We start from the raw sequence: 24,084 nt of genomic DNA, 5'->3' as shown, positions 1-24,084 counted from the left end.
AGGATACATGAAAAGGAGCAGACTACGTGGGCCAAGTGGTTCTTATCTGCCATCAAATTCTGTTTCTATGTAAAACATTATTTCAACAGTCAATTTCTACATGAACTGAACTTTAGAATTTTAAAACTTATCATAGTGTCTTTATCATTTAAGAATAATTTAATTAATTTAAGTCTAATGTAATTTGATCTTGATTGGAATGTAGATGGGAAAATTGATCAATTCTTAGGTCTTTAACAGTTTCTATGCCCTTTAATTCATTCAATCATTGTGCTTCATATTGCTTAGAAATAAATGGGATCAAGATATCAATGTCTGGGAGAGGAAAGATTGAAAGACTGTGGATGTCCTGAGCATACTTGTCAATGTCGGTCATTTTGAGTGTAAAACATAACCAAAGAGCAAGAAAATATTGTCAGAAGTGGGATTTGAACCCACGCCTCTTTACAGAGACCAGAATTCCCATTAACTGGAAGAGTAGAATCTTGAGTCTGGCGCCTTAGACCGCTCGGCCATCCTGACATGCACATCAGTATGTCCAAACCTGCTTCCTGTTAGGGTTTATCATTTTACTATTTATATTTTTGATTGTGATTTTGACAAATAATTTGGCCTTGTTGAAAAAGGGGTCATTAAATCAAGATCTTAGATTAATGCATTTCCTCTAAAAGCTGTTTCTTAAATAACATTATTTAGGAAAAATGGCTCAAGCTAAAGTGTTATCCTTCAAAATTACTGTTGCCACCCTTTACTAAGGTCTTCATCCTAGCAGAACAGATTAGTTTGTCTTAGAAGTAAATTGTATATCACATTATATGTAAAGTCTAAGAGCCTTAAAATACTTTCGATGCCAATTATTCTTGTGTTTTATGTTTAGATTACTGAATACTAAAAGAATGTTGTGCAAACAATACTTATTCTTCAAAGGAAGAGATGTACAAGAACACGAGGACATGCACTGAAACTGGAGGGAGGTAGACTTAGAGGAAATTTGAAGAAAAATTACTTCACAGAAAGGGTAGTTGATAAATAGAAAAACCTCCCATCCGATGTTGTTGAAGCTAAATGGTGAAACAATTTAAACACGCTTGGGATAGGCATAAGAATATCCTTAAGAGAAATGTAAGGAGCAAATAGGATTGAAGTTGCCTAAAGGATACATGAAAAGGAGCAGACTACATGGGCCAAGTGGTTCTTATCTGCCATCAAATTCTGTTTCTATGTAAAACATTATTTCAACAGTCAATTTCTACATGAACTGAACTTTAGAATTTTAAAACTAATCATAGTGTCTTTATCATTTAAGAATAATTTAATTAATTTAAGTCTAATGTAATTTGATCTTGATTGGAATGTAGATGGGAAAATCGATCAATTCTTAGGTCTTTAACAGTTTCTATGCCCTTTAATTCATTCAATCATTGTGCTTCATATTGCTTAGAAATAAATGGGATCAAGATATCAATGTCTGGGAGAGGAAAGATTGATAGACTGTGGATGTCCTGAGCATACTTCTCAATGTCGGTCATTTTGAGTGTAAAACATAACCAAAGAGCAAGAAAATATTGTCAGAAGTGGGATTTGAACCCACGCCTCTTTACAGAGACCAGAATTCCCATTAACTGGAAGAGTAGAATCTTGAGTCTGGCGCCTTAGACCGCTCAGCCATCCTGACATTCACATCAGTATGTCCAAACCTGCTTCCTGTTAGGGTTTATCATTTTACTATTTATATTTTTGATTGTGATTTTGACAAATAATTTGGCCTTGTTGAAAATGGGGTCATTAAATCAAGATCTTAGATTAATGCATTTCTTCTAAAAGCTGTTTCTTAAATAACATTATTTAGGAAAAATGGCTCAAGCTAAAGTGTTATCCTTCAAAATTACTGTTGCCACCCTTTACTAAGGTCTTCATCCTAGCAGAACAGATTAGTTTGTCTTAGAAGTAAATTGTATATCACGTTATATGTAAAGTCTAAGAGCCTTAAAATACTTTCAATGCCAATTATTCTTGTGTTTTATGTTTAGATTACTGAATACTAAAAGAATGTTGTGCAAACAATACTTATTCTTCAAAGGAAGAGATGTACAAGAACACGAGGACATGCACTGAAACTGGAGGGAGGTAGACTTAGAGGAAATTTGAAGAAAAATTACTTCACAGAAAGGGTAGTTGATAAATAGAAAAGCCTCCCATCCGATGTTGTTGAAGCTAAATGGTGAAACAATTTAAACACGCTTGGGATAGGCATAAGAATATCCTTAAGAGAAATGTAAGGAGCAAATAGGATTGAAGTTGCCTAAAGGATACATGAAAAGGAGCAGACTACGTGGGCCAAGTGGTTCTTATCTGCCATCAAATTCTGTTTCTATGTAAAACATTATTTCAACAGTCAATTTCTACATGAACTGAACTTTAGAATTTTAAAACTAATCATAGTGTCTTTATCATTTAAGAATAATTTAATTAATTTAAGTCTAATGTAATTTGATCTTGATTGGAATGTAGATGGGAAAATCGATCAATTCTTAGGTCTTTAACAGTTTCTATGCCCTTTAATTCATTCAATCATTGTGCTTCATATTGCTTAGAAATAAATGGGATCAAGATATCAATGTCTGGGAGAGGAAAGATTGATAGACTGTGGATGTCCTGAGCATACTTCTCAATGTCGGTCATTTTGAGTGTAAAACATAACCAAAGAGCAAGAAAATATTGTCAGAAGTGGGATTTGAACCCACGCCTCTTTACAGAGACCAGAATTCCCATTAACTGGAAGAGTAGAATCTTGAGTCTGGTGTCTTAGACCGCTCGGCCATCCTGACAAGCACATCAGTATGTCCAAACCTGCTTCCTGTTAGGGTTTATCATTTTACTATTTATATTTTTGATTGTGATTTTGACAAATAATTTGGCCTTGTTGAAAAAGGGGTCATTAAATCAAGATCTTAGATTAATGCATTTCCTCTAAAAGCTGTTTCTTAAATAACATTATTTAGGAAAAATGGCTCAAGCTAAAGTGTTATCCTTCAAAATTACTGTTGCCACCCTTTACTAAGGTCTTCATCCTAGCAGAACAGATTAGTTTGTCTTAGAAGTAAATTGTATATCACGTTCTATGTAAAGTCTAAGAGCCTTAAAATACTTTCGATGCCAATTATTCTTGTGTTTTATGTTTAGATTACTGAATACTAAAAGAATGTTGTGCAAACAATACTTATTCTTCAAAGGAAGAGATGTACAAGAACACGAGGACATGCACTGAAACTGGAGGGAGGTAGACTTAGAGGAAATTTGAAGAAAAATTACTTCACAGAAAGGGTAGTTGATAAATAGAAAAGCCTCCCATCCGATGTTGTTGAAGCTAAACGGTGAAGCAATTTAAACACGCTTCGGATAGGCATAAGAATATCCTTAAGAGAAATGTAAGGAGCAAATAGGGTTGAAGTTGATTAAAGGATACATGAAAAGGAGCAGACTACATGGGCCAAGTGGTTTTTATCTGCCATCAAATTCTGTTTCTATGTAATACATTATTTCAATAGTCAATTTCTACATGAACTGAACTTTAGAATTTTAAAACTAATCATAGTGTCTTTATCATTTAAGAATAATTTAATTAATTTAAGTCTAATGTAATTTGATCTTGATTGGAATGTAGATGGGAAAATCGATCAATTCTTAGGTCTTTAAAAGTTTCTATGCCCTTTAATTCATTCAATCATTGTGCTTCATATTGCTTAGAAATAAATGGGATCAAGATATCAATGTCTGGGAGAGGAAAGATTGAAAGACTGTGGATGTCCTGAGCATACTTCTCAATGTCAGTCATTTTGAGTGTAAAACATAACCAAAGAGCAAAAATATATTGTCAGAAGAGGGATTTGAACCTACGCCTCTTTACAGAGGCCAGAATTCCCATTAACTGGAAGAGTAGAATCTTGAGTCTGGTGTCTTAGACCGCTCGGCCATCCTGACAAGCACATCAGTATGTCCAAACCTGCTTCCTGTTAGGGTTTATCATTTTACTATTTATATTTTTGATTGTGATTTTGACAAATAATTTGGCCTTGTTGAAAAAGGGGTCAGTAAATCAAGATCTTAGATTAATGCATTTCCTCTAAAAGCTGTTTCTTAAATAACATTATTTAGGAAAAATGGCTCAAGCTAAAGTGTTATCCTTCAAAATTACTGTTGCCACCCTTTACTAAGGTCTTCATCCTAGCAGAACAGATTAGTTTGTCTTAGAAGTAAATTGTATATCACGTTCTATGTAAAGTCTAAGAGCCTTAAAATACTTTCGATTCCAATTATTCTTGTGTTTTATGTTTAGATTACTGAATACTAAAAGAATGTTGTGCAAACAATACTTATTCTTCAAAGGAAGAGATGTACAAGAACACGAGGACATGCACTGAAACTGGAGGGAGGTAGACTTAGAGGAAATTTGAAGAAAAATTACTTCACAGAAAGGGTAGTTGATAAATAGAAAAGCCTCCCATCCGATGTTGTTGAAGCTAAATGGTGAAACAATTTAAACACGCTTGGGATAGGCATAAGAATATCCTTAAGAGAAATGTAAGGAGCAAATAGGATTGAAGTTGCCAAAAGGATACATGAAAAGGAGCAGACTACGTGGGCCAAGTGGTTCTTATCTGCCATCAAATTCTGTTTCTATGTAAAACATTATTTCAACAGTCAATTTCTACATGAACTGAACTTTAGAATTTTAAAACTTATCATAGTGTCTTTATCATTTAAGAATAATTTAATTAATTTAAGTCTAATGTAATTTGATCTTGATTGGAATGTAGATGGGAAAATCGATCAATTCTTAGGTCTTTAACAGTTTCTATGCCCTTTAATTCATTCAATCATTGTGCTTCATATTGCTTAGAAATAAATGGGATCAAGATATCAATGTCTGGGAGAGGAAAGATTGAAAGACTGTGGATGTCCTGAGCATACTTGTCAATGTCGGTCATTTTGAGTGTAAAACATAACCAAAGAGCAAGAAAATATTGTCAGAAGTGGGATTTGAACCCACGCCTCTTTACAGAGACCAGAATTCCCATTAACTGGAAGAGTAGAATCTTGAGTCTGGCGCCTTAGACCGCTCGGCCATCCTGACATGCACATCAGTATGTCCAAACCTGCTTCCTGTTAGGGTTTATCATTTTACTATTTATATTTTTGATTGTGATTTTGACAAATAATTTGGCCTTGTTGAAAAAGGGGTCATTAAATCAAGATCTTAGATTAATGCATTTCCTCTAAAAGCTGTTTCTTAAATAACATTATTTAGGAAAAATGGCTCAAGCTAAAGTGTTATCCTTCAAAATTACTGTTGCCACCCTTTACTAAGGTCTTCATCCTAGCAGAACAGATTAGTTTGTCTTAGAAGTAAATTGTATATCACATTATATGTAAAGTCTAAGAGCCTTAAAATACTTTCGATGCCAATTATTCTTGTGTTTTATGTTTAGATTACTGAATACTAAAAGAATGTTGTGCAAACAATACTTATTCTTCAAAGGAAGAGATGTACAAGAACACGAGGACATGCACTGAAACTGGAGGGAGGTAGACTTAGAGGAAATTTGAAGAAAAATTACTTCACAGAAAGGGTAGTTGATAAATAGAAAAGCCTCCCATCCGATGTTGTTGAAGCTAAATGGTGAAACAATTTAAACACGCTTGGGATAGGCATAAGAATATCCTTAAGAGAAATGTAAGGAGCAAATAGGATTGAAGTTGCCTAAAGGATACATGAAAAGGAGCAGACTACATGGGCCAAGTGGTTCTTATCTGCCATCAAATTCTGTTTCTATGTAAAACATTATTTCAACAGTCAATTTCTACATGAACTGAACTTTAGAATTTTAAAACTAATCATAGTGTCTTTATCATTTAAGAATAATTTAATTAATTTAAGTCTAATGTAATTTGATCTTGATTGGAATGTAGATGGGAAAATCGATCAATTCTTAGGTCTTTAACAGTTTCTATGCCCTTTAATTCATTCAATCATTGTGCTTCATATTGCTTAGAAATAAATGGGATCAAGATATCAATGTCTGGGAGAGGAAAGATTGATAGACTGTGGATGTCCTGAGCATACTTCTCAATGTCGGTCATTTTGAGTGTAAAACATAACCAAAGAGCAAGAAAATATTGTCAGAAGTGGGATTTGAACCCACGCCTCTTTACAGAGACCAGAATTCCCATTAACTGGAAGAGTAGAATCTTGAGTCTGGCGCCTTAGACCGCTCAGCCATCCTGACATTCACATCAGTATGTCCAAACCTGCTTCCTGTTAGGGTTTATCATTTTACTATTTATATTTTTGATTGTGATTTTGACAAATAATTTGGCCTTGTTGAAAATGGGGTCATTAAATCAAGATCTTAGATTAATGCATTTCTTCTAAAAGCTGTTTCTTAAATAACATTATTTAGGAAAAATGGCTCAAGCTAAAGTGTTATCCTTCAAAATTACTGTTGCCACCCTTTACTAAGGTCTTCATCCTAGCAGAACAGATTAGTTTGTCTTAGAAGTAAATTGTATATCACGTTATATGTAAAGTCTAAGAGCCTTAAAATACTTTCAATGCCAATTATTCTTGTGTTTTATGTTTAGATTACTGAATACTAAAAGAATGTTGTGCAAACAATACTTATTCTTCAAAGGAAGAGATGTACAAGAACACGAGGACATGCACTGAAACTGGAGGGAGGTAGACTTAGAGGAAATTTGAAGAAAAATTACTTCACAGAAAGGGTAGTTGATAAATAGAAAAGCCTCCCATCCGATGTTGTTGAAGCTAAATGGTGAAACAATTTAAACACGCTTGGGATAGGCATAAGAATATCCTTAAGAGAAATGTAAGGAGCAAATAGGATTGAAGTTGCCTAAAGGATACATGAAAAGGAGCAGACTACGTGGGCCAAGTGGTTCTTATCTGCCATCAAATTCTGTTTCTATGTAAAACATTATTTCAACAGTCAATTTCTACATGAACTGAACTTTAGAATTTTAAAACTAATCATAGTGTCTTTATCATTTAAGAATAATTTAATTAATTTAAGTCTAATGTAATTTGATCTTGATTGGAATGTAGATGGGAAAATCGATCAATTCTTAGGTCTTTAACAGTTTCTATGCCCTTTAATTCATTCAATCATTGTGCTTCATATTGCTTAGAAATAAATGGGATCAAGATATCAATGTCTGGGAGAGGAAAGATTGATAGACTGTGGATGTCCTGAGCATACTTCTCAATGTCGGTCATTTTGAGTGTAAAACATAACCAAAGAGCAAGAAAATATTGTCAGAAGTGGGATTTGAACCCACGCCTCTTTACAGAGACCAGAATTCCCATTAACTGGAAGAGTAGAATCTTGAGTCTGGTGTCTTAGACCGCTCGGCCATCCTGACAAGCACATCAGTATGTCCAAACCTGCTTCCTGTTAGGGTTTATCATTTTACTATTTATATTTTTGATTGTGATTTTGACAAATAATTTGGCCTTGTTGAAAAAGGGGTCATTAAATCAAGATCTTAGATTAATGCATTTCCTCTAAAAGCTGTTTCTTAAATAACATTATTTAGGAAAAATGGCTCAAGCTAAAGTGTTATCCTTCAAAATTACTGTTGCCACCCTTTACTAAGGTCTTCATCCTAGCAGAACAGATTAGTTTGTCTTAGAAGTAAATTGTATATCACGTTCTATGTAAAGTCTAAGAGCCTTAAAATACTTTCGATGCCAATTATTCTTGTGTTTTATGTTTAGATTACTGAATACTAAAAGAATGTTGTGCAAACAATACTTATTCTTCAAAGGAAGAGATGTACAAGAACACGAGGACATGCACTGAAACTGGAGGGAGGTAGACTTAGAGGAAATTTGAAGAAAAATTACTTCACAGAAAGGGTAGTTGATAAATAGAAAAGCCTCCCATCCGATGTTGTTGAAGCTAAACGGTGAAGCAATTTAAACACGCTTCGGATAGGCATAAGAATATCCTTAAGAGAAATGTAAGGAGCAAATAGGGTTGAAGTTGATTAAAGGATACATGAAAAGGAGCAGACTACATGGGCCAAGTGGTTTTTATCTGCCATCAAATTCTGTTTCTATGTAATACATTATTTCAATAGTCAATTTCTACATGAACTGAACTTTAGAATTTTAAAACTAATCATAGTGTCTTTATCATTTAAGAATAATTTAATTAATTTAAGTCTAATGTAATTTGATCTTGATTGGAATGTAGATGGGAAAATCGATCAATTCTTAGGTCTTTAAAAGTTTCTATGCCCTTTAATTCATTCAATCATTGTGCTTCATATTGCTTAGAAATAAATGGGATCAAGATATCAATGTCTGGGAGAGGAAAGATTGAAAGACTGTGGATGTCCTGAGCATACTTCTCAATGTCAGTCATTTTGAGTGTAAAACATAACCAAAGAGCAAAAATATATTGTCAGAAGAGGGATTTGAACCTACGCCTCTTTACAGAGACCAGAATTCCCATTAACTGGAAGAGTAGAATCTTGAGTCTGGCGCCTTAGACCGCTCGGCCATCCTGACAAGCACATCAGTATGTCTAAACCTGCTTCCTGTTAGGGTTTATCATTTTACTATTTATATTTTTGATTGTGATTTTGACAAATAATTTGGCCTTGTTGAAAAAGGGGTCATTAAATCAAGATCTTAGATTAATGCATTTCCTCTAAAAGCCGTTTCTTAAATAACATTATTTAGGAAAAATGGCTCAAGCTAAAGTGTTATCCTTCAAAATTACTGTTGCCACCCTTTACTAAGGTCTTCATCCTAGCAGAACCGATTAGTTTGTCTTAGAAGTAAATTGTATATCACGTTATATGTAAAGTCAAAGAGCCTTAAAATACTTTCGATGCCAATTATTCTTGTGTTTTATGTTTAGATTACTGAATACTAAAAGAATGTTGTGCAAACAATACTTATTCTTCAAAGGAAGAGATGTACAAGAACACGAGGACATGCACTGAAACTGGAGGGAGGTAGACTTAGAGGAAATTTGAAGAAAAATTACTTCACAGAAAGGGTAGTTTATAAATAGAAAAGCCTCCCATCCGATGTTGTTGAAGCTAAATGGTGAAACAATTTAAACACGCTTGGGATAGGCATAAGAATATCCATAAGAGAAATGTAAGGAGCAAATAGGATTGAAGTTGCCTAAAGGATACATGAAAAGGAGCAGACTACGTGGGCCAAGTGGTTCTTATCTGCCATCAAATTCTGTTTCTATGTAAAACATTATTTCAACAGTCAATTTCTACATGAACTGAACTTTAGAATTTTAAAACTAATCATAGTGTCTTTATCATTTAAGAATAATTTAATTAATTTAAGTCTAATGTAATTTGATCTTGATTGGAATGTAGATGGGAAAATCGATCAATTCTTAGGTCTTTAACAGTTTCTATGCCCTTTAATTCATTCAATCATTGTGCTTCATATTGCTTAGAAATAAATGGGATCAAGATATCAATGTCTGGGAGAGGAAAGATTGAAAGACTGTGGATGTCCTGAGCATACTTCTCAATGTCAGTCATTTTGAGTGTAAAACATAACCAAAGAGCAAAAATATATTGTCAGAAGTGGGATTTGAACCTACGCCTCTTTACAGAGGCCAGAATTCCCATTAACTGGAAGAGTAGAATCTTGAGTCTGGTGTCTTAGACCGCTCGGCCATCCTGACAAGCACATCAGTATGTCCAAACCTGCTTCCTGTTAGGGTTTATCATTTTACTATTTATATTTTTGATTGTGATTTTGACAAATAATTTGGCCTTGTTGAAAAAGGGGTCAGTAAATCAAGATCTTAGATTAATGCATTTCCTCTAAAAGCGGTTTCTTAAATAACATTATTTAGGAAAAATGGCTCAAGCTAAAGTGTTATCCTTCAAAATTACTGTTGCCACCCTTTACTAAGGTCTTCATCCTAGCAGAACAGATTAGTTTGTCTTAGAAGTAAATTGTATATCACGTTCTATGTAAAGTCTAAGAGCCTTAAAATACTTTCGATTCCAATTATTCTTGTGTTTTATGTTTAGATTACTGAATACTAAAAGAATGTTGTGCAAACAATACTTATTCTTCAAAGGAAGAGATGTACAAGAACACGAGGACATGCACTGAAACTGGAGGGAGGTAGACTTAGAGGAAATTTGAAGAAAAATTACTTCACAGAAAGGGTAGTTGATAAATAGAAAAGCCTCCCATCCGATGTTGTTGAAGCTAAATGGTGAAACAATTTAAACACGCTTGGGATAGGCATAAGAATATCCTTAAGAGAAATGTAAGGAGCAAATAGGATTGAAGTTGCCAAAAGGATACATGAAAAGGAGCAGACTACGTGGGCCAAGTGGTTCTTATCTGCCATCAAATTCTGTTTCTATGTAAAACATTATTTCAACAGTCAATTTCTACATGAACTGAACTTTAGAATTTTAAAACTTATCATAGTGTCTTTATCATTTAAGAATAATTTAATTAATTTAAGTCTAATGTAATTTGATCTTGATTGGAATGTAGATGGGAAAATCGATCAATTCTTAGGTCTTTAACAGTTTCTATGCCCTTTAATTCATTCAATCATTGTGCTTCATATTGCTTAGAAATAAATGGGATCAAGATATCAATGTCTGGGAGAGGAAAGATTGAAAGACTGTGGATGTCCTGAGCATACTTCTCAATGTCGGTCATTTTGAGTGTAAAACATAACCAAAGAGCAAGAAAATATTGTCAGAAGTGGGATTTGAACCCACGCCTCTTTACAGAGACCAGAATTCCCATTAACTGGAAGAGTAGAATCTTGAGTCTGGCGCCTTAGACCGCTCGGCCATCCTGACATGCACATCAGTATGTCCAAACCTGCTTCCTGTTAGGGTTTATCATTTTACTATTTATATTTTTGATTGTGATTTTGACAAATAATTTGGCCTTGTTGAAAAAGGGGTCATTAAATCAAGATCTTAGATTAATGCATTTCCTCTAAAAGCTGTTTCTTAAATAACATTATTTAGGAAAAATGGCTCAAGCTAAAGTGTTATCCTTCAAAATTACTGTTGCCACCCTTTACTAAGGTCTTCATCCTAGCAGAACAGATTAGTTTGTCTTAGAAGTAAATTGTATATCACATTATATGTAAAGTCTAAGAGCCTTAAAATACTTTCGATGCCAATTATTCTTGTGTTTTATGTTTAGATTACTGAATACTAAAAGAATGTTGTGCAAACAATACTTATTCTTCAAAGGAAGAGATGTACAAGAACACGAGGACATGCACTGAAACTGGAGGGAGGTAGACTTAGAGGAAATTTGAAGAAAAATTACTTCACAGAAAGGGTAGTTGATAAATAGAAAAGCCTCCCATCCGATGTTGTTGAAGCTAAATGGTGAAACAATTTAAACACGCTTGGGATAGGCATAAGAATATCCTTAAGAGAAATGTAAGGAGCAAATAGGATTGAAGTTGCCTAAAGGATACATGAAAAGGAGCAGACTACATGGGCCAAGTGGTTCTTATCTGCCATCAAATTCTGTTTCTATGTAAAACATTATTTCAACAGTCAATTTCTACATGAACTGAACTTTAGAATTTTAAAACTAATCATAGTGTCTTTATCATTTAAGAATAATTTAATTAATTTAAGTCTAATGTAATTTGATCTTGATTGGAATGTAGATGGGAAAATCGATCAATTCTTAGGTCTTTAACAGTTTCTATGCCCTTTAATTCATTCAATCATTGTGCTTCATATTGCTTAGAAATAAATGGGATCAAGATATCAATGTCTGGGAGAGGAAAGATTGATAGACTGTGGATGTCCTGAGCATACTTCTCAATGTCGGTCATTTTGAGTGTAAAACATAACCAAAGAGCAAGAAAATATTGTCAGAAGTGGGATTTGAACCCACGCCTCTTTACAGAGACCAGAATTCCCATTAACTGGAAGAGTAGAATCTTGAGTCTGGCGCCTTAGACCGCTCAGCCATCCTGACATTCACATCAGTATGTCCAAACCTGCTTCCTGTTAGGGTTTATCATTTTACTATTTATATTTTTGATTGTGATTTTGACAAATAATTTGGCCTTGTTGAAAATGGGGTCATTAAATCAAGATCTTAGATTAATGCATTTCTTCTAAAAGCTGTTTCTTAAATAACATTATTTAGGAAAAATGGCTCAAGCTAAAGTGTTATCCTTCAAAATTACTGTTGCCACCCTTTACTAAGGTCTTCATCCTAGCAGAACAGATTAGTTTGTCTTAGAAGTAAATTGTATATCACGTTATATGTAAAGTCTAAGAGCCTTAAAATACTTTCAATGCCAATTATTCTTGTGTTTTATGTTTAGATTACTGAATACTAAAAGAATGTTGTGCAAACAATACTTATTCTTCAAAGGAAGAGATGTACAAGAACACGAGGACATGCACTGAAACTGGAGGGAGGTAGACTTAGAGGAAATTTGAAGAAAAATTACTTCACAGAAAGGGTAGTTGATAAATAGAAAAGCCTCCCATCCGATGTTGTTGAAGCTAAATGGTGAAACAATTTAAACACGCTTGGGATAGGCATAAGAATATCCTTAAGAGAAATGTAAGGAGCAAATAGGATTGAAGTTGTCTAAAGGATACATGAAAAGGAGCAGACTACGTGGGCCAAGTGGTTCTTATCTGCCATCAAATTCTGTTTCTATGTAAAACATTATTTCAACAGTCAATTTCTACATGAACTGAACTTTAGAATTTTAAAACTAATCATAGTGTCTTTATCATTTAAGAATAATTTAATTAATTTAAGTCTAATGTAATTTGATCTTGATTGGAATGTAGATGGGAAAATCGATCAATTCTTAGGTCTTTAACAGTTTCTATGCCCTTTAATTCATTCAATCATTGTGCTTCATATTGCTTAGAAATAAATGGGATCAAGATATCAATGTCTGGGAGAGGAAAGATTGATAGACTGTGGATGTCCTGAGCATACTTCTCAATGTCGGTCATTTTGAGTGTAAAACATAACCAAAGAGCAAGAAAATATTGTCAGAAGTGGGATTTGAACCCACGCCTCTTTACAGAGACCAGAATTCCCATTAACTGGAAGAGTAGAATCTTGAGTCTGGTGTCTTAGACCGCTCGGCCATCCTGACAAGCACATCAGTATGTCCAAACCTGCTTCCTGTTAGGGTTTATCATTTTACTATTTATATTTTTGATTGTGATTTTGACAAATAATTTGGCCTTGTTGAAAAAGGGGTCATTAAATCAAGATCTTAGATTAATGCATTTCCTCTAAAAGCTGTTTCTTAAATAACATTATTTAGGAAAAATGGCTCAAGCTAAAGTGTTATCCTTCAAAATTACTGTTGCCACCCTTTACTAAGGTCTTCATCCTAGCAGAACAGATTAGTTTGTCTTAGAAGTAAATTGTATATCACGTTCTATGTAAAGTCTAAGAGCCTTAAAATACTTTCGATGCCAATTATTCTTGTGTTTTATGTTTAGATTACTGAATACTAAAAGAATGTTGTGCAAACAATACTTATTCTTCAAAGGAAGAGATGTACAAGAACACGAGGACATGCACTGAAACTGGAGGGAGGTAGACTTAGAGGAAATTTGAAGAAAAATTACTTCACAGAAAGGGTAGTTGATAAATAGAAAAGCCTCCCATCCGATGTTGTTGAAGCTAAACGGTGAAGCAATTTAAACACGCTTCGGATAGGCATAAGAATATCCTTAAGAGAAATGTAAGGAGCAAATAGGGTTGAAGTTGATTAAAGGATACATGAAAAGGAGCAGACTACATGGGCCAAGTGGTTTTTATCTGCCATCAAATTCTGTTTCTATGTAATACATTATTTCAATAGTCAATTTCTACATGAACTGAACTTTAGAATTTTAAAACTAATCATAGTGTCTTTATCATTTAAGAATAATTTAATTAATTTAAGTCTAATGTAATTTGATCTTGATTGGAATGTAGATGGGAAAATCGATCAATTCTTAGGTCTTTAAAAGTTTCTATGCCCTTTAATTCATTCAATCATTGTGCTTCATATTGCTTAGAAATAAATGGGATCAAGATATCAATGTCTGGGAGAGGAAAGATTGAAAGACTGTGGATGTCCTGAGCATACTTCTCAATGTCAGTCATTTTGAGTGTAAAACATAACCAAAGAGCAAAAATATATTGTCAGAAGAGGGATTTGAACCTACGCCTCTTTACAGAGACCAGAATTCCCATTAACTGGAAGAGTAGAATCTTGAGTCTGGCGCCTTAGACCGCTCGGCCATCCTGACAAGCACATCAGTATGTCTAAATCTGCTTCCTGTTAGGGTTTATCATTTTACTATTTATATTTTTGATTGTGATTTTGACAAATAATTTGGCCTTGTTGAAAAAGGGGTCATTAAATCAAGATCTTAGATTAATGCATTTCCTCTAAAAGCCGTTTCTTAAATAACATTATTTAGGAAAAATGGCTCAAGCTAAAGTGTTATCCTTCAAAATTACTGTTGCCACCCTTTACTAAGGTCTTCATCCTAGCAGAACCGATTAGTTTGTCTTAGAAGTAAATTGTATATCACGTTATATGTAAAGTCAAAGAGCCTTAAAATACTTTCGATGCCAATTATTGTTGTGTTTTATGTTTAGATTACTGAATACTAAAAGAATGTTGTGCAAACAATACTTATTCTTCAAAGGAAGAGATGTACAAGAACACGAGGACATGCACTGAAACTGGAGGGAGGTAGACTTAGAGGAAATTTGAAGAAAAATTACTTCACAGAAAGGGTAGTTTATAAATAGAAAAGCCTCCCATCCGATGTTGTTGAAGCTAAATGGTGAAACAATTTAAACACGCTTGGGATCGGCATAAGAATATCCATAAGAGAAATGTAAGGAGCAAATAGGATTGAAGTTGCCTAAAGGATACATGAAAAGGAGCAGACTACGTGGGCCAAGTGGTTCTTATCTGCCATCAAATTCTGTTTCTATGTAAAACATTATTTCAACAGTCAATTTCTACATGAACTGAACTTTAGAATTTTAAAACTAATCATAGTGTCTTTATCATTTAAGAATAATTTAATTAATTTAAGTCTAATGTAATTTGATCTTGATTGGAATGTAGATGGGAAAATCGATCAATTCTTAGGTCTTTAACAGTTTCTATGCCCTTTAATTCATTCAATCATTGTGCTTCATATTGCTTAGAAATAAATGGGATCAAGATATCAATGTCTGGGAGAGGAAAGATTGATAGACTGTGGATGTCCTGAGCATACTTCTCAATGTCGGTCATTTTGAGTGTAAAACATAACCAAAGAGCAAGAAAATATTGTCAGAAGTGGGATTTGAACCCACGCCTCTTTACAGAGACCAGAATTCAGTAGACCAGACACCAGTAGAATCTTGAGTCTGGTGTCTTAGACCGCTCGGCCATCCTGACAAGCACATCAGTATGTCTAAACCTGCTTCCTGTTAGGGTTTATCATTTTACTATTTATATTTTTGATTGTGATTTTGACAAATAATTTGGCCTTGTTGAAAATGGGGTCATTAAATCAAGATCTTAGATTAATGCATTTCCTCTAAAAGCTGTTTCTTAAATAACATTATTTAGGAAAAATGGCTCAAGCTAAAGTGTTATCCTTCAAAATTACTGTTGCCACCCTTTACTAAGGTCTTCATCCTAGCAGAACAGATTAGTTTGTCTTAGAAGTAAATTGTATATCACGTTATATGTAAAGTCTAAGAGCCTTAAAATACTTTCAATGCCAATTATTCTTGTGTTTTATGTTTAGATTACTGAATACTAAAAGAATGTTGTGCAAACAATACTTATTCTTCAAAGGAAGAGATGTACAAGAACACGAGGACATGCACTGAAACTGGAGGGAGGTAGACTGATAGGAAATTTGATGAAAAATTACTTCACAGAAAGGGTAGTTGTTAAATAGAAAAGCCTCCCATCCGATGTTGTTGCAGCTAAATGGTGAAACAATTTAAACACGCTTCGGATAGGCATAAGAATATCCTTAAGAGAAATGTAAGGAGCAAATAGGGTTGAAGTTGCCTAAAGGATACATGAAAAGGAGCAGACTACATGGGCCAAGTGGTTCTTATCTGCCATCAAATTCTGTTTCTATGTAATACATTATTTCAATAGCCAATTTCTACATGAACTGAACTTTAGAATTTTAAAACTAATCATAGTGTCTTTATCATTTAAGAATAATTTAATTAATTAAGTCTAATGTAGTTTGATCTTGATTGGAATATAGATGGGAAAATCGATCAATTCTTAGGTCTTTAAAAGTGTCTATGCCCTTTAATTCATTCAATCATTGTGCTTCATATTGCTTAGAAATAAATGGGATCAAGATATCAATGTCTGGGAGAGGAAAGATTGAAAGACTGTGGATGTCCTGAGCATACTTCTCAATGTCAGTCATTTTGAGTGTAAAACATAACCAAAGAGCAAAAATATATTGTCAGAAGTGGGATTTGAACCTACGCCTCTTTACAGAGGCCAGAATTCCCATTAACTGGAAGAGTAGAATCTTGAGTCTGGTGTCTTAGACCGCTCGGCCATCCTGACAAGCACATCAGTATGTCCAAACCTGCTTCCTGTTAGGGTTTATCATTTTACTATTTATATTTTTGATTGTGATTTTGACAAATAATTTGGCCTTGTTGAAAAAGGGGTCAGTAAATCAAGATCTTAGATTAATGCATTTCCTCTAAAAGCTGTTTCTTAAATAACATTATTTAGGAAAAATGGCTCAAGCTAAAGTGTTATCCTTCAAAATTACTGTTGCCACCCTTTACTAAGGTCTTCATCCTAGCAGAACAGATTAGTTTGTCTTAGAAGTAAATTGTATATCACGTTCTATGTAAAGTCTAAGAGCCTTAAAATACTTTCGATTCCAATTATTCTTGTGTTTTGTGTTTAGATTACTGAATACTAAAAGAATGTTGTGCAAACAATACTTATTCTTCAAAGGAAGAGATGTACAAGAACACGAGGACATGCACTGAAACTGGAGGGAGGTAGACTTAGAGGAAATTTGAAGAAAAATTACTTCACAGAAAGGGTAGTTGATAAATAGAAAAGCCTCCCATCCGATGTTGTTGAAGCTAAATGGTGAAACAATTTAAACACGCTTGGGATAGGCATAAGAATATCCTTAAGAGAAATGTAAGGAGCAAATAGGATTGAAGTTGCCAAAAGGATACATGAAAAGGAGCAGACTACGTGGGCCAAGTGGTTCTTATCTGCCATCAAATTCTGTTTCTATGTAAAACATTATTTCAACAGTCAATTTCTACATGAACTGAACTTTAGAATTTTAAAACTTATCATAGTGTCTTTATCATTTAAGAATAATTTAATTAATTTAAGTCTAATGTAATTTGATCTTGATTGGAATGTAGATGGGAAAATCGATCAATTCTTAGGTCTTTAACAGTTTCTATGCCCTTTAATTCATTCAATCATTGTGCTTCATATTGCTTAGAAATAAATGGGATCAAGATATCAATGTCTGGGAGAGGAAAGATTGAAAGACTGTGGGTGTCCTGAGCATACTTGTCAATGTCGGTCATTTTGAGTGTAAAACATAACCAAAGAGCAAGAAAATATTGTCAGAAGTGGGATTTGAACCCACGCCTCTTTACAGAGACCAGAATTCCCATTAACTGGAAGAGTAGAATCTTGAGTCTGGCGCCTTAGACCGCTCGGCCATCCTGACATGCACATCAGTATGTCCAAACCTGCTTCCTGTTAGGGTTTATCATTTTACTATTCATATTTTTGATTGTGATTTTGACAAATAATTTGGCCTTGTTGAAAAAGGGGTCATTAAATCAAGATCTTAGATTAATGCATTTCTTCTAAAAGCTGTTTCTTAAATAACATTATTTAGGAAAAATGGCTCAAGCTAAAGTGTTATCCTTCAAAATTACTGTTGCCACCCTTTACTAAGGTCTTCATCCTAGCAGAACAGATTAGTTTGTCTTAGAAGTAAATTGTATATCACGTTATATGTAAAGTCTAAGAGCCTTAAAATACTTTCAATGCCAATTATTCTTGTGTTTTATGTTTAGATTACTGAATACTAAAAGAATGTTGTGCAAACAATACTTATTCTTCAAAGGAAGAGATGTACAAGAACACGAGGACATGCACTGAAACTGGAGGGAGGTAGACTTAGAGGAAATTTGAAGAAAAATTACTTCACAGAAAGGGTAGTTGATAAATAGAAAAGCCTCCCATCCGATGTTGTTGAAGCTAAATGGTGAAACAATTTAAACACGCTTGGGATAGGCATAAGAATATCCTTAAGAGAAATGTAAGGAGCAAATAGGATTGAAGTTGCCTAAAGGATACATGAAAAGGAGCAGACTACGTGGGCCAAGTGGTTCTTATCTGCCATCAAATTCTGTTTCTATGTAAAACATTATTTCAACAGTCAATTTCTACATGAACTGAACTTTAGAATTTTAAAACTAATCATAGTGTCTTTATCATTTAAGAATAATTTAATTAATTTAAGTCTAATGTAATTTGATCTTGATTGGAATGTAGATGGGAAAATCGATCAATTCTTAGGTCTTTAACAGTTTCTATGCCCTTTAATTCATTCAATCATTGTGCTTCATATTGCTTAGAAATAAATGGGATCAAGATATCAATGTCTGGGAGAGGAAAGATTGATAGACTGTGGATGTCCTGAGCATACTTCTCAATGTCGGTCATTTTGAGTGTAAAACATAACCAAAGAGCAAGAAAATATTGTCAGAAGTGGGATTTGAACCCACGCCTCTTTACAGAGACCAGAATTCCCATTAACTGGAAGAGTAGAATCTTGAGTCTGGTGTCTTAGACCGCTCGGCCATCCTGACAAGCACATCAGTATGTCTAAACCTGCTTCCTGTTAGGGTTTATCATTTTACTATTTATATTTTTGATTGTGATTTTGACAAATAATTTGGCCTTGTTGAAAATGGGGTCATTAAATCAAGATCTTAGATTAATGCATTTCTTCTAAAAGCTGTTTCTTAAATAACATTATTTAGGAAAAATGGCTCAAGCTAAAGTGTTATCCTTCAAAATTACTGTTGCCACCCTTTACTAAGGTCTTCATCCTAGCAGAACAGATTAGTTTGTCTTAGAAGTAAATTGTATATCACGTTATATGTAAAGTCTAAGAGCCTTAAAATACTTTCAATGCCAATTATTCTTGTGTTTTATGTTTAGATTACTGAATACTAAAAGAATGTTGTGCAAACAATACTTATTCTTCAAAGGAAGAGATGTACAAGAACACGAGGACATGCACTGAAACTGGAGGGAGGTAGACTTAGAGGAAATTTGAAGAAAAATTACTTCACAGAAAGGGTAGTTGATAAATAGAAAAGCCTCCCATCCGATGTTGTTGAAGCTACATGGTGAAACAATTTAAACACGCTTGGGATAGGCATAAGAATATCCTTAAGAGAAATGTAAGGAGCAAATAGGATTGAAGTTGCCTAAAGGATACATGAAAAGGAGCAGACTACGTGGGCCAAGTGGTTCTTATCTGCCATCAAATTCTGTTTCTATGTAAAACATTATTTCAACAGTCAATTTCTACATGAACTGAACTTTAGAATTTTAAAACTAATCATAGTGTCTTTATCATTTAAGAATAATTTAATTAATTTAAGTCTAATGTAATTTGATCTTGATTGGAATGTAGATGGGAAAATCGATCAATTCTTAGGTCTTTAACAGTTTCTATGCCCTTTAATTCATTCAATCATTGTGCTTCATATTGCTTAGAAATAAATGGGATCAAGATATCAATGTCTGGGAGAGGAAAGATTGAAAGACTGTGGATGTCCTGAGCATACTTGTCAATGTCGGTCATTTTGAGTGTAAAACATAACCAAAGAGCAAGAAAATATTGTCAGAAGTGGGATTTGAACCCACGCCTCTTTACAGAGACCAGAATTCCCATTAACTGGAAGAGTAGAATCTTGAGTCTGGCGCCTTAGACCGCTCGGCCATCCTGACATGCACATCAGTATGTCCAAACCTGCTTCCTGTTAGGGTTTATCATTTTACTATTTATATTTTTGATTGTGATTTTGACAAATAATTTGGCCTTGTTGAAAAAGGGGTCATTAAATCAAGATCTTAGATTAATGCATTTCCTCTAAAAGCTGTTTCTTAAATAACATTATTTAGGAAAAATGGCTCAAGCTAAAGTGTTATCCTTCAAAATTACTGTTGCCACCCTTTACTAAGGTCTTCATCCTAGCAGAACAGATTAGTTTGTCTTAGAAGTAAATTGTATATCACATTATATGTAAAGTCTAAGAGCCTTAAAATACTTTCGATGCCAATTATTCTTGTGTTTTATGTTTAGATTACTGAATACTAAAAGAATGTTGTGCAAACAATACTTATTCTTCAAAGGAAGAGATGTACAAGAACACGAGGACATGCACTGAAACTGGAGGGAGGTAGACTTAGAGGAAATTTGAAGAAAAATTACTTCACAGAAAGGGTAGTTGATAAATAGAAAAGCCTCCCATCCGATGTTGTTGAAGCTAAATGGTGAAACAATTTAAACACGCTTGGGATAGGCATAAGAATATCCTTAAGAGAAATGTAAGGAGCAAATAGGATTGAAGTTGCCTAAAGGATACATGAAAAGGAGCAGACTACATGGGCCAAGTGGTTCTTATCTGCCATCAAATTCTGTTTCTATGTAAAACATTATTTCAACAGTCAATTTCTACATGAACTGAACTTTAGAATTTTAAAACTAATCATAGTGTCTTTATCATTTAAGAATAATTTAATTAATTTAAGTCTAATGTAATTTGATCTTGATTTGAATGTAGATGGGAAAATCGATCAATTCTTAGGTCTTTAACAGTTTCTATGCCCTTTAATTCATTCAATCATTGTGCTTCATATTGCTTAGAAATAAATGGGATCAAGATATCAATGTCTGGGAGAGGAAAGATTGATAGACTGTGGATGTCCTGAGCATACTTCTCAATGTCGGTCATTTTGAGTGTAAAACATAACCAAAGAGCAAGAAAATATTGTCAGAAGTGGGATTTGAACCCACGCCTCTTTACAGAGACCAGAATTCCCATTAACTGGAAGAGTAGAATCTTGAGTCTGGCGCCTTAGACCGCTCAGCCATCCTGACATTCACATCAGTATGTCCAAACCTGCTTCCTGTTAGGGTTTATCATTTTACTATTTATATTTTTGATTGTGATTTTGACAAATAATTTGGCCTTGTTGAAAATGGGGTCATTAAATCAAGATCTTAGATTAATGCATTTCTTCTAAAAGCTGTTTCTTAAATAACATTATTTAGGAAAAATGGCTCAAGCTAAAGTGTTATCCTTCAAAATTACTGTTGCCACCCTTTACTAAGGTCTTCATCCTAGCAGAACAGATTAGTTTGTCTTAGAAGTAAATTGTATATCACGTTATATGTAAAGTCTAAGAGCCTTAAAATACTTTCAATGCCAATTATTCTTGTGTTTTATGTTTAGATTACTGAATACTAAAAGAATGTTGTGCAAACAATACTTATTCTTCAAAGGAAGAGATGTACAAGAACACGAGGACATGCACTGAAACTGGAGGGAGGTAGACTTAGAGGAAATTTGAAGAAAAATTACTTCACAGAAAGGGTAGTTGATAAATAGAAAAGCCTCCCATCCGATGTTGTTGAAGCTAAATGGTGAAACAATTTAAACACGCTTGGGATAGGCATAAGAATATCCTTAAGAGAAATGTAAGGAGCAAATAGGATTGAAGTTGCCTAAAGGATACATGAAAAGGAGCAGACTACGTGGGCCAAGTGGTTCTTATCTGCCATCAAATTCTGTTTCTATGTAAAACATTATTTCAACAGTCAATTTCTACATGAACTGAACTTTAGAATTTTAAAACTAATCATAGTGTCTTTATCATTTAAGAATAATTTAATTAATTTAAGTCTAATGTAATTTGATCTTGATTGGAATGTAGATGGGAAAATCGATCAATTCTTAGGTCTTTAACAGTTTCTATGCCCTTTAATTCATTCAATCATTGTGCTTCATATTGCTTAGAAATAAATGGGATCAAGATATCAATGTCTGGGAGAGGAAAGATTGAAAGACTGTGGATGTCCTGAGCATACTTCTCAATGTCAGTCATTTTGAGTGTAAAACATAACCAAAGAGCAAAAATATATTGTCGGAAGTGGGATTTGCACCTACGCCTCTTTACAGAGACCAGAATTCCCATTAACTGGAAGAGTAGAATCTTGAGTCTGGTGTCTTAGACCGCTCGGCCATCCTGACAAGCACATCAGTATGTCCAAATCTGCTTCCTGTTAGGGTTTATCATTTTACTATTTATATTTTTGATTGTGATTTTGACAAATAATTTGGCCTTGTTGAAAAAGGGGTCATTAAATCAAGATCTTAGATTAATGCATTTCCTCTAAAAGCTGTTTCTTAAATAACATTATTTAGGAAAAATGGCTCAAGTTAAAGTGTTATCCTTCAAAATTACTGTTGCCACCCTTTACTAAGGTCTTCATCCTAGCAGAACAGATTAGTTTGTCTTAGAAGTAAATTGTATATCACGTTATATGTAAAGTCTAAGAGCCTTAAAATACTTTCGATGCCAATTATTCTTGTGTTTTATGTTTAGATTACTGAATACTAAAAGAATGTTGTGCAAACAATACTTATTCTTCAAAGGAAGAGATGTACAAGAACACGAGGACATGCACTGAAACTGGAGGGAGGTAGACTTAGAGGAAATTTGAAGAAAAATTACTTCACAGAAAGGGTAGTTGATAAATAGAAAAGCCTCCCATCCAATGTTGTTGAAGCTAAACGGTGAAATAATTTAAACATGCTTTGGATAGGCATAAGAATATCCTTAAGAGAAATGTAAGGAGCAAATAGGATTGAAGTTGCCTAAAGGATACATGAAAAGGAGCAGACTACGTGGGCCAAGTGGTTCTTATCTGCCATCAAATTCTGTTTCTATGTAAAACATTATTTCAACAGTCAATTTCTACATGAACTGAACTTTAGAATTTTAAAACTAATCATAGTGTCTTTATCATTTAAGAATAATTTAATTAATTTAAGACTAATGTAATTTGATCTTGATTGGAATGTAGATGGGAAAATCGATCAATTCTTAGGTCTTTAACAGTTTCTATGCCCTTTAATTCATTCAATCATTGTGCTTCATATTGCTTAGAAATAAATGGGATCAAGATATCAATGTCTGGGAGAGGAAAGATTGATAGACTGTGGATGTCCTGAGCATACTTCTCAATGTCGGTCATTTTGAGTGTAAAACATAACCAAAGAGCAAGAAAATATTGTCAGAAGTGGGATTTGAACCCACGCCTCTTTACAGAGACCAGAATTCCCATTAACTGGAAGAGTAGAATCTTGAGTCTGTTGTCTTAGACCGCTCGGCCATCCTGACAAGCACATCAGTATGTCTAAACCTGCTTCCTGTTAGGGTTTATCATTTTACTATTTATATTTTTGATTGTGATTTTGACAAATAATTTGGCCTTGTTGAAAATGGGGTCATTAAATCAAGATCTTAGATTAATGCATTTCTTCTAAAAGCTGTTTCTTAAATAACATTATTTAGGAAAAATGGCTCAAGCTAAAGTGTTATCCTTCAAAATTACTGTTGCCACCCTTTACTAAGGTCTTCATCCTAGCAGAACAGATTAGTTTGTCTTAGAAGTAAATTGTATATCACGTTATATGTAAAGTCTAAGAGCCTTAAAATACTTTCAATGCCAATTATTCTTGTGTTTTATGTTTAGATTACTGAATACTAAAAGAATGTTGTGCAAACAATACTTATTCTTCAAAGGAAGAGATGTACAAGAACACGAGGACATGCACTGAAACTGGAGGGAGGTAGACTTAGAGGAAATTTGAAGAAAAATTACTTCACAGAAAGGGTAGTT

At 33.9% G+C, this 24,084-nt stretch overlaps 14 non-coding genes across 14 annotated transcripts; all 14 read right to left on the bottom strand.

The window, feature by feature from the left end:
- Window positions 1-413: 413 nt before the first annotated feature.
- Window positions 414-522, bottom strand: TRNAL-CAA (transfer RNA leucine (anticodon CAA)). Its single transcript has 2 exons — window positions 485-522; window positions 414-459 (listed from the first exon to the last, which is right to left on the bottom strand). It is a non-coding gene; the product is annotated as a tRNA-Leu (tRNA).
- A 1,044-nt stretch (window positions 523-1,566) lies between these two features.
- TRNAL-CAA (transfer RNA leucine (anticodon CAA)) lies at window positions 1,567-1,675 on the bottom strand. Its single transcript has 2 exons — window positions 1,638-1,675; window positions 1,567-1,612 (listed from the first exon to the last, which is right to left on the bottom strand). It is a non-coding gene; the product is annotated as a tRNA-Leu (tRNA).
- Window positions 1,676-2,719: 1,044 nt separating this feature from the next.
- TRNAL-CAA (transfer RNA leucine (anticodon CAA)) lies at window positions 2,720-2,828 on the bottom strand. The gene is made up of 2 exons: window positions 2,791-2,828; window positions 2,720-2,765 (listed from the first exon to the last, which is right to left on the bottom strand). It is a non-coding gene; the product is annotated as a tRNA-Leu (tRNA).
- Window positions 2,829-5,025: 2,197 nt separating this feature from the next.
- On the bottom strand, window positions 5,026-5,134 carry TRNAL-CAA (transfer RNA leucine (anticodon CAA)). The gene is made up of 2 exons: window positions 5,097-5,134; window positions 5,026-5,071 (listed from the first exon to the last, which is right to left on the bottom strand). It is a non-coding gene; the product is annotated as a tRNA-Leu (tRNA).
- A 1,044-nt stretch (window positions 5,135-6,178) lies between these two features.
- On the bottom strand, window positions 6,179-6,287 carry TRNAL-CAA (transfer RNA leucine (anticodon CAA)). The gene is made up of 2 exons: window positions 6,250-6,287; window positions 6,179-6,224 (listed from the first exon to the last, which is right to left on the bottom strand). It is a non-coding gene; the product is annotated as a tRNA-Leu (tRNA).
- Window positions 6,288-7,331: 1,044 nt separating this feature from the next.
- On the bottom strand, window positions 7,332-7,440 carry TRNAL-CAA (transfer RNA leucine (anticodon CAA)). The gene is made up of 2 exons: window positions 7,403-7,440; window positions 7,332-7,377 (listed from the first exon to the last, which is right to left on the bottom strand). It is a non-coding gene; the product is annotated as a tRNA-Leu (tRNA).
- A 3,350-nt stretch (window positions 7,441-10,790) lies between these two features.
- Window positions 10,791-10,899, bottom strand: TRNAL-CAA (transfer RNA leucine (anticodon CAA)). The gene is made up of 2 exons: window positions 10,862-10,899; window positions 10,791-10,836 (listed from the first exon to the last, which is right to left on the bottom strand). It is a non-coding gene; the product is annotated as a tRNA-Leu (tRNA).
- A 1,044-nt stretch (window positions 10,900-11,943) lies between these two features.
- TRNAL-CAA (transfer RNA leucine (anticodon CAA)) lies at window positions 11,944-12,052 on the bottom strand. Its single transcript has 2 exons — window positions 12,015-12,052; window positions 11,944-11,989 (listed from the first exon to the last, which is right to left on the bottom strand). It is a non-coding gene; the product is annotated as a tRNA-Leu (tRNA).
- Window positions 12,053-13,096: 1,044 nt separating this feature from the next.
- On the bottom strand, window positions 13,097-13,205 carry TRNAL-CAA (transfer RNA leucine (anticodon CAA)). The gene is made up of 2 exons: window positions 13,168-13,205; window positions 13,097-13,142 (listed from the first exon to the last, which is right to left on the bottom strand). It is a non-coding gene; the product is annotated as a tRNA-Leu (tRNA).
- A 2,197-nt stretch (window positions 13,206-15,402) lies between these two features.
- TRNAL-CAA (transfer RNA leucine (anticodon CAA)) lies at window positions 15,403-15,512 on the bottom strand. Its single transcript has 2 exons — window positions 15,475-15,512; window positions 15,403-15,448 (listed from the first exon to the last, which is right to left on the bottom strand). It is a non-coding gene; the product is annotated as a tRNA-Leu (tRNA).
- Window positions 15,513-17,708: 2,196 nt separating this feature from the next.
- On the bottom strand, window positions 17,709-17,817 carry TRNAL-CAA (transfer RNA leucine (anticodon CAA)). Its single transcript has 2 exons — window positions 17,780-17,817; window positions 17,709-17,754 (listed from the first exon to the last, which is right to left on the bottom strand). It is a non-coding gene; the product is annotated as a tRNA-Leu (tRNA).
- Window positions 17,818-18,861: 1,044 nt separating this feature from the next.
- On the bottom strand, window positions 18,862-18,970 carry TRNAL-CAA (transfer RNA leucine (anticodon CAA)). The gene is made up of 2 exons: window positions 18,933-18,970; window positions 18,862-18,907 (listed from the first exon to the last, which is right to left on the bottom strand). It is a non-coding gene; the product is annotated as a tRNA-Leu (tRNA).
- A 1,044-nt stretch (window positions 18,971-20,014) lies between these two features.
- Window positions 20,015-20,123, bottom strand: TRNAL-CAA (transfer RNA leucine (anticodon CAA)). The gene is made up of 2 exons: window positions 20,086-20,123; window positions 20,015-20,060 (listed from the first exon to the last, which is right to left on the bottom strand). It is a non-coding gene; the product is annotated as a tRNA-Leu (tRNA).
- Window positions 20,124-21,167: 1,044 nt separating this feature from the next.
- Window positions 21,168-21,276, bottom strand: TRNAL-CAA (transfer RNA leucine (anticodon CAA)). The gene is made up of 2 exons: window positions 21,239-21,276; window positions 21,168-21,213 (listed from the first exon to the last, which is right to left on the bottom strand). It is a non-coding gene; the product is annotated as a tRNA-Leu (tRNA).
- Between the last annotated feature and the right edge of the window lie 2,808 nt (window positions 21,277-24,084).

Source organism: Taudactylus pleione, unplaced genomic scaffold (genome assembly GCF_031769625.1).
Source record: "Taudactylus pleione unplaced genomic scaffold, aTauple2 ptg000612l, whole genome shotgun sequence".
Taxonomy (NCBI): domain Eukaryota; kingdom Metazoa; phylum Chordata; class Amphibia; order Anura; family Myobatrachidae; genus Taudactylus; species Taudactylus pleione.
The sequence above is the reverse complement of the archived record's forward strand: the minus strand, read 5'-3'. Positions and strand labels throughout refer to the sequence as shown.